Raw genomic sequence first — 17088 nt, 5'->3', positions numbered from 1 at the left:
TAATGCTACTCGTATTGTAAGGACAAGTACCAAGGTGTCTTCTAATGATTTTTCTGAATTTTTAATGCTGCAGCGAGTCAAAAATTTGCACATAATTTTATGTTCAGAAAAACATATAAGAGATGAAATCATCCCTTTTACAATTATGCAAATTTGAATGAAATCGATATGAAAGTATATAATATGATGAGTACTGAAATCTATAGAGTATGACAGCTATAGTTCCAATTAGATTAATAAGGGTGAACTATCCCCAAAGGTCATAAAATTCACATAGTTTTGTCATCTGCTATGCTGTTGCAATACGACTTCAGACTTGAAGAGGACAAAGATTCTACAAAGGGTACTAGGAAAGTTTTGCAATGTGAGTGAACACTTTAGACTTTTTCAAAATAATTTCCACCACATTCAATACACTTCTCCATACGTAGAAACCAGTCACTGAACCAACTCTGCCACGTTTCTTCGGTTACATTTTCACACTCTTGATCCCATGCTGCCAGAAGCTCCTCATCGGATGCAAAACGCCACCCTTTCAGCTTCATCTCCACTTCTGGGAAGAGTGAGGGGACAAGATCAGAACTGTATGGAGGGTTATCAAGCAGTGAACCCTGATCTGGCAAGAAAATCTATTGTTACATTAGCACGATGTGCTGGAGCATTGTCGTGATGCAAGATCCAAGTGTTGAGCCGTGACCTTGGACGGAGCTGCTTGGGAGCATGGATGACCTGAGGCAGACAAGTCTCAGGCCCGGTTTCTTCAACTGTATGTTAAATTTTACTTAAAAAATGTTAACTAACAATTGTTATTAATTTAACACTTCGTTTAAAAGTGCCCTGTTTCAGGAACACATTTCCAACATTTGTTATGAAACAATTGTTAAAGACAAATTAACACATTTCCGTGAGATTTCTGAACGCGTTTGGCAGTGAGCGTCTTTTGTTTCTTTACATAAAGCGCTCCTAGCGGTGTGTTGAAATAGTATTTTGTCACACAGATACATGGTTGACATGATTATAGGTTATGGTTAGTGGAGACCGATAAGACGTAAACGTGTCAAGTAAGAGGCAACAAAAGCGTTATGATTATGAATGCGAGTTTTAATTTAAATTTAAAATTATGTGAATGTGCTTAAAACATAAAAGAATGGACTGTTATATCACAACATTCGATATAGGCTATTATATTCTTATCACCGGGAAAATGTGATAATTTATATGTTTTGAATGGTTTTCGGGCATTCTTTTATTGCAGGAAAAATAATGTAATGCCTTGTTAATGCTGCAGTAGCAGCAGGAATTCTTTGCAGGATTATACACACTTTTTCTTGCACTCGTGAACATAGTCGCCTGCAATTATATGAAAAGTGTCTCAAGCATAATACAAACACGTAGAGGCCAGACCCTGCGGTCAACCGATTTCACTGAGCTTCACAATGTACCTGTGGGGAGACACTCAACGGTAACTTGTGTATAAGGGTTTAAGTCAATACGCTTTTGTTTTCAAAAAAGATGAGGTCAGTTGTCATTACCCAGAATCCGCTTCGGACAAAGCGGAGGTGGTAGAACACTAAAAGGTGAACAAATTTTACTTGAACATGTCAGGTTCGCAACCTAATAACTTCTGAAAAAATTTATGAATCCCCGATACCAATGCAAGGCATATATACTTGGGAGTTACATTACAGCGAAACGAAGTGGTGGCCACGTGGTCACCGTACTTGTGTGCGAACCTTGTAGGTGTGAATTCGAGACTCGTCCCAGCTATAATATTTGCACAAAATAAATTAATATGTGCGCCTCTGTGGTGTAGTGGTTAGTGTTATTAGCTGCCACCCATGGAGGCCCGGGTTCAATTTCCAGCGCTGCCACGAAATTTGAAATGTGGTACGAGAGCTGAAACGGGGTCCACTCAGTCTCGGGTGGTCAACTGAGTAGAGATGGGTTCGATTCTCTCCTCAGCCATCCTGGAAGTGGTTTTCCATGGTTTCCCACATCTCCTCCTAACTTAAGGCCACGGCCTCTTCTTTCCCTCTTCTTTGTCTATCCCTTCCAATCTTCCCGTCCCCTGTTCAGCATAGCATGTGAGGCCGCCTGGGCGAGGTACTGGTCATCCTCCCCAGTTGTATCCCCAATCCAGATTCTGAAGCTCGAGGATACTGCCCTTGAGGCGGTAGAGGTGGGATCCCTCGCTGAGTCTGAGGGAAAAACCGATCTTGGAGGGTAAACAGATAAAGAAAAAGAAGACGAATAAATATTTGAGGGAACATAAAGATAAAAATTGCAGTACACTTTTTTCTACCTGAAATTACATAGGCCTAAACGTTCTCACAGTTAGTGCTGGATCTCTATCTCTGTATATATATTAATTTGAGGTAGAAAATAAAGTTCCACTGCAATTTGATTATTCATTTTATTCGCAGTTTTACTTTCACATTGTCTGAGATAATGATTTAATTTGTATAAAAAATGTATGTCTATGGAGGGACTCGATCTCACGTCGTGGCGGTTTGGAGACATCTACGTGACCACTCGGCCACTGCTCCACTTGTCTGGATTGCAACTCTTTTAGTATATACACTTTGCATTAGGATCGGGGAATTCATACATTTTTAGGAAATTATTAGGTTGCGGACCTGACAAGTGTGAGTAAAATGTGTCTGCATTTTAGTATTCTACCACCTCCAAGTGGTCCGAAGCGGATCCTGCCTCATGATATTTGTCCTCACTGTTGGAAACTCTAACCTATTTTTAATATCGTCCAGTACCTTGTTCATTATGGTTTTGGTAATTAGAAATATATCTTCTGACAACTCTAAAAAGTCTTTACTTCTTATTATGGGTCGTCCTTGCCTTTTTCGGTTTATAAATAGACTTCATACAGCAGTAATGCTTCAAACTTACGTCTTCTACATGCCTCCATTTTGAAATTTTAGCAGCTGTTAAGAGGTTTAACACAGGGCTGCTGCCAGGTTAATTTAACACAAGTATTAACAATTTGTTGGAGTTAACAATTCTTGATGAGACGACCCTTTTGTTAAATTATGTGTTAAGTCTCCTTAACAACAGAGTTAACACTTAACATTCGTTGAAGAAACCGGGCCTCACTGTACTACTTCGCAGTAACTGTCCTTTGTGTTTCTAGCACAGCCCGAGTCAGGATGCCCCGTTTAGTGAAGAATACTCCAATCAACCTTTTCTTCACCGACCTTGACTTTCACACAATCACAGGAGTACTCTCATCTTCAAACAGCCACACCTAGTTCTGGGATTTCGTTGGGACATCGTAATTATAAAGCCAAGTTTCGTCACCTGTAAGAATGCTATTGACGTTAGGCGAAGTCCCATTTTCAAACTGTTTTAGCATTTTTCTGCACCATTTCACTCGCTGTGCCCTTTGTTCCTCTGAAAGTGAATGGGGCACCGAAAGGGAACAAACCTTTCTAACATGGAGATGGTCGTGTAGAATTGAATGAATAGCTGGTGCAGGGATGTGGAGGGTCTCTTCTACCTGCCAATATGTCAACCGCCTCTCTTGCTGCAACACTTTCCTCACAGCTGCAATGTTTTCCTCCGTAACTGATTCAGATGGTCGCCCAGAACGAGGATAGTCTTCAACCCCCAAAATTTCCCCTCTGGAACTCTTCATACCAGCGGAAAATTTTTGTCTGATGTGGACAGTCTTTGTCCAGCACAGGAGCAATTTCCTCCAGGCACTGGTCACCAGTTAATCCATGAGCAAAACTGTAGCGGATAATTGCGCGATATTCACCTTTAGACCACACTGACATCTTAGCTTGCTTTCAATTCCACTGCTTGGTAACAACTGGTGTGAAGGTCGCACCTTGCTGTCTTCTAGACCGGTTTTCACCCCTCTTTTCATCCCTCACCATAACAGGGGTGTCCAGCCAACCGTTTTTGCATATTGCAAAACTTTCCTAGTGCCCTTTGTATGCTTTCTCAATTCTTTTATAAGGCATTAAAATGAGGACTCTTTTTTTTTCATTCTGAGAGATGCAGCCTTTCTTTGTTCTGTTGAAAATAATAATAATAATAATAATAATAATAATAATAATAATAATAATAATAATAATAATAATATTTTAACACATTGCAGCCTGGGTGCCCTTCACCCCATGCACAGTCCTGTTCCCAGTCACTTTCTAACTACCTCCAAACTGGAGTGCATGCATTCAAATAAACTGTCAGAATTTCACTAACCTCTGAAGGACTAGGCCTACTGCGTTTTTTCTATAGGCCTTCCTGAATAGTTGTTAAATTCATATAGGTAAGTATGTGTTGAAATTTATTTTGGTTGATAGTTTTTGGAAATATGAGGGTTTTGATTAAATCGGTTGGCCAGTAATCCTTCCGACACAATTTCTTCACATGCCCTACGCATTTTTTAAAATTTCCCTGCTAGTGACTTTTGTCCATTTTAGTGTTTTAGGGGATAGGTTATGAGAATGTGAATCCTGCTCATAGTATAAGTTTGTCTGCTCAGCTATATACAGAAAAAAAATCTTCACCAAACATGAGTCCTGATACTAGTCCTATGATCCCAGGTTCATTCTGCAGGAGCACCTTCAAAATCTTCTAGCCTAGGTGCACTGTTGTCCATAACCCAATCGCCAGAAAACACTACATTCTTTACAATATTTAGAATATTTACACCCGTAACACAATTATCAGACTCGTTTTGCGCCACGCGAAATCCACACCTTGAAGGTAAGGCTATATCCTCATCATCACTCAAAACATTTCTGTTACAAGATATTTCATCATTGAGCTTTAAATATTCAGCATCACTTGGATATTCGGAGCCTGTATCAGCATATAATTCTCGAATAATTTCATCCCTGTCTAAACACGTGCAGTCCTTTGCAGATGGCATGGCTCTTTAAACTTTGCAAACATGTTGTCAGGAAATGCAAGAAAATCTATGATATGAAGAATAATCAAAAAGAAATGCGACTATCGATTGTGTGGAACCATTTATAACAGAGTTCTATCAGCCTTGACTTCCAAATAGTTCTCGTATATCGCAAAAGATAAACTTCAGCCTGCTACTAACATGAAATAACTCAGGACCGGTCCGCAACACTCGGCCAGGCAAACATGAGCTTTCTCGGGACCGGTCCGCATTGTGTTAAATACATACGCGCTGAAAGGTAGTTCAAAATTAATTTCACACATCCTTTAATTTTCTACGAAAACCTAGAAGTCTATTGTATAAGAGATGAAGATTTGTCTCACAAAACATGGGAAGCAAAAATCAGTTTACATATAATATTTGTGGCATTGCTTTTCAAGTTTCAAGATATTAAATTGCAACCTTTTATGGATTGCCATTAAGAATGTCATGGTTCTACTACATTTTCATCCAACTGAATCCTTCCCAGTCATTTTATGCCATTCAGTAAATTTTTAATATAAAGTAAGAGATTTGTCTGTACACTGCTCAGAATTAAAAATGAATTTTCCGTCATTTCCGTCTATCTGTATGCACGTGCATCACGAGAAAATGGCTGGAGAGAATTTAATGAAAATTAGTATATAAAGTCTGGGAATAAGGCAATACAATCTAGGCTATACACAAGTTTATTTAGGTTGAGTGAAATTGTAGTTTAAAAGAAGGCCTAAAATTCGATTCATATTATTAGTGGTGTTATCTATAAATGCTACATAACTTATATAGGATTAAATTTCCAATCATTTATTCCTTATACATTTTTACCGTACCAGCTATGATAACGGAGATATTCGTGAATTTCAACTTTTGTTCCTAAGTTATAGTTCTGCAATGCAATTTTATTTGACGGAAATAAATATCACACGAGAATACGTTCACTTCCTTATATAAATTACTTTATTGTCACTGTAAGTCATGACACACAATTATACATAGTAGCAAATGACACTACAACACTTAATAGCGGAGTACCCTGAAATCGATTCTGACAAGTACAGATATCAACAACACTGACTCGCGCACTATAACATACACACTCTTGAATTCACCGCCCCACCTCAGGGCCCAACAGTCACTCGCAGTCCATCACTTGCCTTCGAGTCCGACACTGACAGCTCAATATATATACTGTTCGATCAACCATCTAGAATTATATATTTCTGGAAGGTTTCTTACAACACTCGAATGGAACACACTCGAAACATCAATCGACCGGCTAGTCGAATGAAGTACGCCAGTAATGGATCCAACTCGAACTTTCTTTTTCTGTTTACTGATACACATAGGAATTTCTCCAACATACCTAATGTCTCTGCGAACCATGTGACCTTGCCGTGGTGGGGAGGCTTGCGTGTCCCAATGATGCAGGTAGCCAAGCCGCAGGTGCAACCATATCGGATGGGTATCAGTTGAGAGACCAGACTAAAGAATGGTTCATCGAAAGGGGGGTGGCAGCCTTTCGGTAGTTACAAGGGCGGCAGTCTAGATGATTGACTGATACAGCCTTGTAATAATACTCAACATGGCTTAGCTGTGTTGATACTGCTACACGGCTGAAAGCAACGGGAAACTACAGCCGTAACTACCTCCCGAGGACATGCAGCTCTCTCTGTATGAATGATGTACCGATGATGGCTTCCGGAGGTAAACTAGCCCCCATTCGGATCTCCGGGTGGGGACTACACGAGAGGGGGCGATCATCAGGAAGATGGATACTGACATTCTGTGAGTCGGAGCGTGGAATGTTAGAAGTTTGAATCGTTGTGGTAGGTTAGAGAATCTGAAAAGGGAGATGGATAGGCTAAAGTTAGATGTAGTTGGTATAAGTGAAGTACGTTGGCAGGAAGAACAAGATTTTTGGTCAGGCGACTACCAAATTATCAACATAAAATCAAACAGGGGAAATGCAGGAGTTGGTTTAATAATGAATAAGAAAATAGGGCAGCAGGTAAGCTACTACGACCAGCATAGTGGAAGAATTATTGTCGTCAAGATAGACACCAAACCAATGCCCACCACAATAGTGCAGGTCTATATGCCTACTAGTTCAGCGGATGATGAAGAAATCAAAAGAATATATGAGGAGATAGAATATTTAATACAATATGTAGAAGGTGATGAGAATCTAATTGTGATGGGAGACTGAAATGTAGTGGTAGGCGAAGGAAGAGAAGGTAGTACAGTAGGAGAATTTGGATTGGGACAAAGGAACGGAAGAGGAAGTTGGCTGGTTGAATTCTGCACTGATCATAATTTAGTCCTTGCCAATACTTGGTTCAAACACCACAAACGACGGCTGTATACGTGGACGAGACCTGGAGACACTGGAAGGTATCAAACAGACTTCATTATGATTAGGCAGAGATTCAGAAACCAGGTGTTGGATTGCAAAACTTTCCCAGGAGCAGACGTGGACTCTGACCACAACTTGTTGGTCATGAAATGCCATCTGAAGTTGAAGAAATTGAAGAAAGGAAAAAATGCAAAAAGATGGGATCTAGACAAGCTGAAAGAAAGGAGTGTGAGGGATTGTTTCAAGGTACATGCTGCACAAGGACTAAATGAAAAGGCTGAAGGAAACACTATAGAGGAAGAGTGGAGAGTCATGAAAAATGAAGTCAGTAGGGCTGCTGAAGAAGTGTTAGGAAGGAAGAAAAGAACAACTAAGAATCAGTGGGTAACTCAGGAGATACTAGACCTGATTGATGAATGACGAAAATGCAAGAATGCTAGAAATGAAAAGGGCAGAAAAGAATACAGGCGATTAACGAATCAAGTGGATAGAAAGTGCAAGGTAGCTAAGGAAGAATGGCTGAAGGAGAAGTGCAAGGATGTCGAAGGCTGTATGGTCCTGGGAAAGGTAGATGCTGCATACAGGAAAATCAAGGAAACCTTTGGAGAAAGGAAATCTAGGTATATGAATATTAAGAGCTGGAAAGCCACTTCTAGGGAGAGAAGACAAAGCAGAAAGATGGCAGGAGCACATCCAACAGTTGTATCAAGGTAAAGATGTACATAATTTGGTTTTGGAACATGAACAGGCTGTTGATGTTGATGAAATGGGAGACCAAATTATGAGGTCAGAGTTTGACAGAGCTGTGAGTGACCTAAATAGGAACAAGGCACCTGGAATCGATGACATTCCCTCTGAATTACTGACTGCCTTAGGAGAAACCAGCATGGCAAGGTTATTCCATTTAGTGTGTAAGATGTATGAGACAGGAGAAGTCCCATCCGATTTTCGGCAGAATGTTGTTGTACCTATTCCCAAGAAAGCCGGTGCTGACAGGTGTGAAAACTATCGCACCATTAGTTTAGTATCTCATGCCTGCAAAATTTTAACACGTATTATTTACAGGAGAATGGAAAAACAAGTTGAAGCTGAATTGGGAGAAGATCAGTTTGGCTTCAGAAGAAATGTAGGAACACGTGAAGCAATCCTGACTTTACGTCTGATCTTAGAGGATCGAATCAAGAAGGACAAGCCCACGCACATGGCATTCGTAGATCTAGAAAAGGCATTCGATAATGTTAATTGGACCAAGCTATTTATGATTCTGAAGATGATAGGGATCAGATACCGAGAACGAAGAATTATCTACAATCTGTATAAAAACCAGTCTGCAGTGATAAGAATCGAGGGCTCTGAAAAAGAAGCAGCAATCCAGAAAGGAGTGAGGCAAGGCTGTAGTTTGTCCCCTCTCCTATTCAATGTTTACATAGAACAGGCAGTAAAGGAAATCAAAGAGAAATTTGGAAAGGGAATCACAATCCAAGGAGAGGAAATCAAAACCTTGAGATTTGCCGATGATATTGTTATTTTATCTGAGACTGCAGAAGATCTCGAGAAGTTGCTGAATGGTATGGATGAAGTCTTGGGTAAGGAGTACAAGATGAAACTAAATAAGTCCAAAACAAAAGTAATGGAGTACAGTCGAACAAAGGCAGGTGATGTAGGAAATATTAGATTAGGAAATGAAGTCTTAAAGGAAGTAGATGAATATTGTTACTTGGGTAGTAAAATAACTAACGATGGCAGAAGTAAGGAGGACATAAAATGCAGACTAGCACAAGCAAGGAAGAGCTTTCTTAAGAAAAGAAATTTGCTCACTTCAAACATTGATATTGGAATTAGAAAGATGTTTTTGAAGACTTTCGTGTGGAGCGTGGCATTGTATGGAAGTGAAACATGGACGATAACTAGCTCAGAAAGAAAGAGAATAGAAGCCTTTGAAATGTGGTGTTACAGAAGAATGCTGAAGGTGAGATGGAGAGATCGAATCACGAATGAAGAGATACTGAATCGGATTGGTGAGAGGAGATCGATTTGGCTAAATTTGACGAGAAGAGATAGAATGATAGGACACATCTTAAGACACCCAGGACTTGTTCAGTTGGTTTTTGAAGGAAGTGTAGGTGGTAGGAACGGTAGGGGTAGACCAAGGTATGAATATGACAAGCAGATTAGAGCAGATGTAGGATGCAATAGTTACGTAGAAATGAAAAGGTTAGCACAGGGTAGGGTGGCATGGAGTGCTGCATCAAACCAGTCTATGGACTGATGACTCAAACAACACCTAATGTCTCTCCATATATCTGGATAATAAACCTTAGAGTAAGTTTCCAGAACCCTTCAAATATATCAAATTATAAATCTAACATATGAACATTATAGTTTTCTACCATTTTTGACTATAACGATTTTGAGGTTAAACTTATACACAATACGTATTTGAGGTTATGCAAATTATACATATTTACAGGGGAACCACGTATTAGTCATAATTTACATTTGCTAAAAGATAATTTGCATTTAATAAAATATAATTAAAATCTATTTACTTGAAGGTTTTACACTAGTTACGATGTACCTACGACAAAGTCCATATATCAATACCGAGCCATTAAGAATAAATGGTAGTTATGTGGAAGGCAGTAAAATTTAATTTTTAAATACCTATGTTGTTATGTAATTTAATAGAATCTTATTCACAACATGTACAAGATTTCATCTAGATTTCCATAGCAAAGCACGGGTACACCAGCTAGTGACTTATAAAAGTGAACAGAATGGGAGAAATATTACAGCCTTGCCTAATCCCTGAAACTAAGAGTTCACTTTACCAAGAACTTGCACTCACTGCAGCCTAGCTGGTATAAATGTTTCTAATTGTTGGTAATTTACCACAGAGGGTTTCCCATTTTCATTTCCAGGCAAACGCTGGGATATTTCCTATTCACAGACCACAACAGATTCCTTCCACTTCCATATCCTCATTCACCAGTATTCATTTAATTAGCTGATAAGGGAAGTATCCATAAAGTCATATCGAAACAGACAATGAAATTTCGCAGAGAGGACCCATAAGAAAGCAAATAACAAAAATGTAGCTGCCGTTATGAGCTGTAAGGTCCTGAAACCGATGGAAATATCTAAAAGGATTGCACGTGTTAGCATATAGCTCAACGTGGAGAGTCCTGGTGGCCAGCTGAAGCGAGGACGTTACCTTGAGCTTTCTGTGCCAGGCAGTTAACACATGTTCCTTTGAGAGAGCAGTCATGAATCCGGCTAATGTTCTAGAATATGCATTAAGTTATTTCTGTGAAAAACGTTTCTCCTCTTTCCATGAAATAACTTTGGAAAAAAGGAGATGGATTGACATGTGATCGAGCTAATTGAAAATCATTCCATGGGTGCCAGCATCGTCTCTGAGTTGGGTCTGGAGAGAAACAGTGACAGTGAAAGTGATAGTGGAAGCAGCGACACCGTCTACATTACCTGAAAGAGAAGGCAGGACACCATTACCAGGTATGAGAGGTGTTACAGATCAGTGTTTGAGCCCTGAATCTGATTCCCTTCAATCCAGTGAAGAGACTCTGCAGTCACCTAACAAATCTACTAGTTCAAGCTAAGCTTCCAGTCCACAGAAAAAAGTGAAACAAACTGTAGATCTTGCATACAAGAGGAAAGCTGTAAATTTATGGATGAATAAGGGGACTAAGCAGCTTTCATTAACCACTGATCACAAAAGTTGTTGTAAGGTGACATCACTACGATAACTGTACTGGCGGAAGAATCAATTAGAAACTACATCAGTAAGTCCCACCGAACACAGGAAATTGATGCATACAAAATTATTTTCTCCCTTTCCAGATGCAAGAAGGCTGTAAGCTGATTATGTATGCGATGAAGACCTGTGACTGTGGGCCTAGGAAATTTCAAGGGATTTCAATGGAGCAAACTTATTTCAGCACATTTAATAGTTGGGTGAGTTGTTTCAAGTACAGAATAAAAAGTAGAAAACAAATCACTAAATTTGTATCCCATGCGTATCTACAAGAAGATAAAGTCACAAAGAAATTTGTGGAAGCAGCTAAAGAGCGAATTTTAGACTACACCCCATCTTCAATATACAATACAGATCAGTGGTTTCGTGGGCGAAATGAAAGCAAAAAGAATTATAGTTTGTTGGTGACAAACATACAGAAACAGTTGCTCAATCAGTTGGTGCACTCACCCATTCGTGCACAATTATGCCTACAATTAATTTGGCCAGTATTCTTTCCCCGAAATGATTCATCTTACTACAGGAGGCAACTGGAACTTTTGGTCTGAGAGTTTCCAAATACAGTAGAGTCTCGCTCATCCGACCTTCGCTTATCCGACATTCCGTGTTATCCGACACTGGTAGACTTATTTTGAACTTTTGGTGGAGACTAAATTCAGGCACACACGGTGTGGAGGCTGCGTCCATGGGACAAGCACTGGCCTGACCCCTAGCAGTAGGACAGTGTTTTTTTCTCAAGGACAGGTGCAGTGAGTCTTCAGTCATTGTTCATTGTAGTATTGGTTGGGTGCGAATGTTATAATTTTCATATCCTCTGTGAGTATAGCAAGTAAATGGAAGAAAGTGATTGTTTCCAGGGAAGACAAGTTGAGTGCATTAAAGCCACTGGACAAAGGGGAAATTCTTCAAAATGTGGCTTCAGATTGTGGTGTTGGATGTGTTACAGTGTGAGACTGGAAAAAACAGAGGGAAGAAATTGAAAAGTGGTGCTCTACCAGAGCAGAGAAAAACATTGAAAAAATGTGAGTACGAAAAAGTGAAGCACTATTTCTTTGGTTATCTCAACACCGGGAAAAGGGCCTACCATTATCTGGCCCCATTCTGCAGGATAAGGCTGTGAATTTCCAGAAGGAGTTTAATTAAGAGGACCCTAATTTTCCTGCCAGTGTTGGGTGGTTTGATCGGTGGAAAAAACTGTACGGCATTAGGCAGCTTAATATCTGTGGAGAAAAGTTTCTTTTCGTAAGACATCTGGAATGTTTTTGTTCAATACTGCATGTACTGTACAATTGAATTGATAATTCAATAAATAGAGTACCGTAAAACATGTCATTGTTTTAGTTCATTTTTCAAAGTTATTCTGTATTATCCGACATTTTCGGTGATCCGACGTACTCCAGGTCCCGTTTAGGTCGGATAATCGAGACTCTACTGTATATGTTTCTTGGCAGAAATATAACTACAGCCATAAATTCAGGAAAAAATGGGAAATAAGGAATTAAAATACAGTAAAACCTCATTAATTCGAAGTCGTTGGGACTAAAATCGGACTCCGAATTACGTGATTTTGAATTAACCGCCAATTCGAAATTCAGAAGTGCCAACCCTTGCCGCATTACAAAATGTTACATGCAATTTTTTAAAATGATTTTATTATTAAATGCTATTTGTTCGGGGCGTCGACCTAGAAAAATCTTTTGCCCCTACTTGCACCATATGTTAGGAACCTGCATGTATTTGGAAATTGCGGAAGTGTAAAGTGTTGAATGTGAGGAAAGGAACATTAAGGAAGACACAAACACCCAGTCCCTAGGCCAGGAATGTTAATCATTTACAACTTAAAAAAACCCTGACCCAGACAGAAATCAAACCCAGGGCCACCAGGTGACACGCGGACGCGTTGCCCCCTACACTGCGGGGCTGGACACTGCATGCAGTTAACCTTCATTCACAATTTAAACCTTTCACATGTGATTTTTAAAAAACTATTTCCAAAATTTATCCAGGAAGGTGCATTTACAATATTCAAATAATGCACTTGGATAACTCACTGACAAACATAACCTCAGGCAATGAAAGGAAGAAAAACCCAGCACGATTCAAAGACGAGGAGAAATTTATGGTGGCTCCCATGTGCAAGTGCTTTATTCATTGGATTACTGTACTGTATGCATTTTGGATGCCTTGTACTTTAGTAAAGCTTTTTACACTGTTGACAGGGACATACTTATATCCAAATTAAATAGTTTAAATTTCTCCGCGAGTGCACTCCAGTGGATCAGATCCTATCTCACCGGTCGCCAGCAGTGTGTACTTAACAACAACAATGAATATTCAAATTGGCGTACGGTCAACGTAGGAATACAACAAGGATCTGTACTGGGCCCCCTATTTTTCTCTTTGTATATAAATGGCATATCTTCCGGATTAAAACACTGTAAATACCACTTATACGCTGATGACCTACAGATATATATACACAGCAAACCCGAAAACCTACACTCAGAAACACGTCACCTGAATGAAGACTTGATGACCATAGATATATGGGTCAGAACTCACGGATTAAAATTAAACCCATCAAAATCCCAGGCAATAATTATTGGTTACCCTAAATTACTTTGCAAGCTCAATCGAACAGCGTTACCACAGTTGTCCATAAGTGGTACTCCCATACAGTATAGCCAAAATGTAAGAAATCTTGGCATAATATTTGACAAACATCTGTCCTGGTCTGCCCAAACTATATCTGTGTGTAGGAAAATATACGGAACGCTACGCTGTCTCAGTAAATTCAAATTCACTTTCCCTTTTAAATTAAAGAAAATTCTTGTTGAATCACTTGCATTACCTCATTTTGATTATTGCGACATAGTTTACAACAACCTAGGAGTAGACTGGGGAAGGAAATTACAGTGCGCTCAGAATGCCTGTGTAAGATTTATCTGTGGACTTCGTTACGCTGACCATGTCACACCGTCTTACACGCGGCTCGGGTGGCTTCGCCTGCAAGAACGACGCACACTTCATACTCTTTGCTTCTTGCATACTATTCTTAAAAGTTCTCAACCAGCCTATTTCCGTGATCGAATGAAGTTCCTCTCCACAGACCATAACAAAAATACCCGATCCTGCAGCACCATGTGTTTATCCCTTCCTGTACACAGAACAGCAAACACGAAATCATTCACCGTTACCGCAGCCCGACAATGGAATCTCTTACCAGTGGATGTCAGAAGCATGTCCAGCAGCTTAGCTTTTAAACATGCCCGTTTCGAAATACTAGGTAAACATGCATGAATCATCAAATTATGACCTGAAAACACCTACTCCTACCGCCTCTTCATCATCATTTCCCTCTTCCTTTCACAGATATTCTTCTTCTTCCTCTTCTACTTCTTAGTAATCCTTCTCTTCACCTCTCAACTGAAGGCGATATTTCGGTGTACTGTAGAAATGTATATATTTTCTAAACTTTTTCTTAAGTAGTTGTTATAGTACTCATTATTCATAATGATATTCTTAGTACTCATTATTCATAATTATATTCTTAGTACTCATTATTCATAATTATATTCTTAGTACTCATTCATTATTATATACTGCACTTTACGTACGATTTATATTATATAGATGATATGATCTTTTTTTTAAAGTGTGGTTACTTTTGTTAATGGTATTACTGTTACTATTGTCCATATTATCATATTATTGTCATCAGTAGTTATTATTAAGTGTTCTAGGTTAAGACTGGTTAAGTGTAAGAAAGGGAGTACATCCCTAACTTTGCCAGGATAAATAAAACATATTACTTAATTACTTACTTAGACAGAAAAGTACCCGATGCCCTTAAAACATCGTGGCTAATCAAAATTTCCTATGACTCTAAATTTGAATGATTTCCCGCCATGGCACTTCTCTCGTACTTCAGAAATGTAAATACTTGCCACGTCACAAAGTATTCTAAGCCCCATTAATGCATGCAATCACCTCGAGTCATAGTTCAAGTGCCATGGAAAAAAACTTTTTCTGAAATGTATCCAACAAGGTGCAATTACAGTGTTCAAATAATGCACTTAGATAAATCACTGACAAACATAACCTCATGCAACGAAAGAAAAGGAAATCAAACAATTCAAAGACGAGGATAAACTATGCTGGTTCTCCTGTGCAAATGCATTATTTTTTGGATTATTGTACTGTTTGTATTTTTAGATGCATTGTACTTGCACGGAAAGTACCCGGCGCCCTTAAAACATTGTGGCTTATCGAAATTTCCTATGACGAGGGGATAAAGTTTCTCGCTTCCGTGTGCATTGCAACACAACACAATGACCCCCACCCTTGTACGATTCCCTGGCTGGCACTTTCTCCTTTAAAACCATAAGACCATTTGGGCTTGGCATTAAAAGAACACAATACAGTTTCATAGGCAATGACCATATTGTTCGGTGCCTACGAATTAATTATTTGAGCCATGCTTTTTCGTCAACTGTCGGCACTGCCAGTGTTCGCGGATTCTGTCTTTCTGCACACTGCCTGCTGCGTGATATTACGGCGCTCCTTAAAAGGTTGAATACAAAAGAATTCCGATTTCATTCAACTTAGCAACAGACGCACCGAAGTAAGTGCGGAAAGCTACCCCTCCACGTTTGGGAACACGCGTTCTATCAAGACGCGGATATATTTTCAATTTAAATTACTCTGTAACATACTATTGTTTTAAAATGTAAAGGCAGTTTCGAATTAAAAGTCTGAATTTTGGTAATGGGGCTAACATTGTACTTCGAATTACAAATTATCCGTATTTCGAATTGAACAATTTAAATAACATGCAAAACCGTATCTCATGTTTCCAGGAACGAGAGCTTCTTCGAATTAGGCGGGATTTTGAATTAACCGATTTCGAATTATCGAGGTTCTACTCTATTGGTTTAAAGAATCCTTCTTCCCATTTGTGGAAGAGAAGTGTTTGCAACTGATAGATTCCTGGACTAGTTAGTGATAAAAGCTGTCTTGAAGACATTCCTCCAGGCAACAGTATAGAAGTTCCCCAGATTCCTCTCGGCACTACAAGGTACATACAGCCCTTGGATAAGTTTTCTTGTGGCAATGGAAAGGCTTTATATCACCATTTAACAGACGTTGTGCTGGCTTGTGAAGACTTTCAGATTGATGTTTATCAGAGAAACAGCATACTGAAAATGCAATTCTTCATTCATTTTCAATTTTCTTCCCCATGGTTCAATTAGTTTGCAGCCAATTACACAATGGAGAGACCTCCCTAGTTCGAAATGCCTGTGAAATATTGCCTTCAAACAAGTAAGGAAAACTGAAGAACAATGAGGCGACCTTGGTGCGTGGTAGCCTGCCAGTTCGTTCTCTCTCACGCACGCGCACACACACACACACACACACACACACACACACACACACACACACACACACACACACACACACACACACACACACACACACACACACACACACACACACACACACACACACAACTCCACTCCGCTATGCACTGCGCAAGCCATCAAGATGCAAGGGTTGTCCAATAGCTGTGTTGCCACACGGATTTTGTATCAAGATTGACACCTTCCAGTTTGAAATGGCAGCTAAATTTTCGTACAATGCTATTTTATGGTCTCCTCTGCCTCTCTGCGAAATTTCGTTGTCGATTTCAATATGATCGTATGAATATCTCTTGCAAGGTTGGCGTCAGGAAAGGCATCCAGCCGTAAGAACATGCCATATAAATTCATCTCACCTCATTCCTGACCCCGCATCAAGAAATGGGACTAATGGATAGACTAAGAAAAACAACTTACCACAGAGAAAGGAAATATATTGTCTGGCTCCTTGGCTGTACGGTCAGCATAGTGGTCCTCCATTCAGAAGGCCCCATGTTCGATTCCAAGCCGTGTCGGGGGGATTTTAATTGCGGAGTCAGGGTGTTTACGTTTTTCCTAATACACGTCTTCATTTACATACAACACATCACACTACAACCAACTGCAGTAACATGCAATAGTGAATACATCC

At 39.6% G+C, this 17088-nt stretch overlaps 1 protein-coding gene across 1 annotated transcript in view; it reads right to left on the bottom strand.

Annotated features, from left to right (window-relative positions):
• Positions 1 to 17088, bottom strand: part of LOC136872268 (phospholipid-transporting ATPase ABCA3) — a 341741-nt gene that overhangs the window by 189537 nt on the left and 135116 nt on the right. The window lies entirely within an intron of this gene.

The sequence above is a fragment of the Anabrus simplex genome, chromosome 4, assembly GCF_040414725.1.
Source record: "Anabrus simplex isolate iqAnaSimp1 chromosome 4, ASM4041472v1, whole genome shotgun sequence".
Classification (NCBI taxonomy): Eukaryota; Metazoa; Arthropoda; class Insecta; order Orthoptera; family Tettigoniidae; genus Anabrus; species Anabrus simplex.
Note: the sequence above shows the minus strand (reverse complement) of the source record. Positions and strands in the feature narration are given on the sequence as shown.